This window comes from Ptychodera flava, chromosome 8 (assembly GCF_041260155.1).
Source record: "Ptychodera flava strain L36383 chromosome 8, AS_Pfla_20210202, whole genome shotgun sequence".
Lineage (NCBI taxonomy): Eukaryota > Metazoa > Hemichordata > Enteropneusta > Ptychoderidae > Ptychodera > Ptychodera flava.
Window position 1 is genome coordinate 10,071,453 of NC_091935.1, and position 1,765 is coordinate 10,073,217.

A 1,765-nucleotide genomic window follows, 5' to 3' on the forward strand; every position below is an offset into this window, starting at 1 on the left:
TCTACCGACATTGTGATGGAAGTAGAATCTTTTTAGCCCTGCCTCAACCAGTGCTACTACTGTATGTACCTTGTGCATTTTGCAGGGAAAAAAAACACTCTTTTTCTCTAATTCGTTCATTGTGATGCTAGTGATACACTGTACTCAGGTAAGAGATATCTGTGCTGCTATCTTGACGAAAGTGGTACTCTGAGAGAACAATATGTAGTAGGTACCTTGAAATGGTCTCTTTATACCGGTATATTTTTATATCATCTGTGACCAGATATTTGAAAAGTATTTTGGAAAGAATATTGATTAAGTCATAGGTGGCTTTGAAAGGAAATCAGTTCGAAGAGGATGTACACCTTAATGGGTTATCATGTGAGGGGGGGGGGGGGGGGGGGAACATAACGAGAAACTGCTTAGTCAGCATTTTTTTCACAGATTCATTTGCATAGAAATAATCTTGCCATTTTGTCTAGAAATCTGTAATATGACACCACTTTGTAAAAATGTTCAAAATGGCTTATATGATGAGTCATCTGTTCAATATGTAAGGAGAAAGTATAAAATTAGTATGAAACATTCTTTGATATTTTCTTATAAGCAACTGACAAATGTTTCACTAGTTTTGTAGTCCTCTACCTCAACTGCACCTCTGATACTAATGTGTGCATACATTTCAATCCGTGATTATTCATGACATCTAATGTTGCTGTCATCCCCACTTCAATTTCCATGGTAAAAAATAACATGATCAGCTGTTTTTTAAATTATACTGTCAAGAAAATGAAATATATTCCAACAAACAAATATAACAACATTGACTGTAAAACAAAGGAGGTTTAACTGCAAAACAATCATTTATCTATGGTTAATGTTTAAGTTTTTTACTTCATTTCAAAACTGATAATTTTTCACTCAACCGTTGTTGAAAATGTGGACTAACCATTAGCTATGGACAGATTTGAATATTTGAATTTCTTCGACAACAAAAATTGCAACCAATTAAGGTGGAGCTGCACACTACCAACATTTTTTTTTCAAAGGAATATTTCTCATCTAAGATGACAAGGAAACCCCCTCATACTACATATTTTAAATCTAAAGTTTAGTATGGTAGCAATAGTTTACTTGAAGGATGAAGGGGTGTATATTTGGGGTAAAAACCTCAATTTTGATATAAATGATAAAAATTAATTTAAGTAAAAAACTTGACACTATTTTATGAAATGTAATATGTCACTTGAAACGAGTATATGTAGAAAAACGACTATTTTATTTTGCATTATCTATCCTCATTCTAAAATGGCATGGGTTGAAAAACTGACACTCAAAAAAGTGATTAAAAACATGATTAGCAAAATTAAAATGCCTCTTATTCAAAATATACGATTTTTATTACCAAACAAAATATCCGTTTTGTTATGTAGCATTAAAGAACATAATGTGACAATTTCAGAAAATTTGACCCAGCCAGAGTGAAGTTAAATTCTTTGGAAATATTGAAATTGGGAGAAAAGAGATGGTGAGAAATACGGTGATTTGCGTACATTTGCATAAGTTAACACTTCTTTATCCTGCAACTTACGACTGCTTTACAAGCTAAAAGATAAACCCAAGCAATATTTCAATCTTGGGGCAACAAATTAATCGAAAATTGAATGAATATTTGCAAAAAAAGTGGTTTTGAAGCAAAATACGCTGTGTTGTGTGCAGCGCCCCTTAAGTTGCATAGACAAACCTTTCGTTTTTTCTCCTAAGCACATCGTTTGGTGGCGCC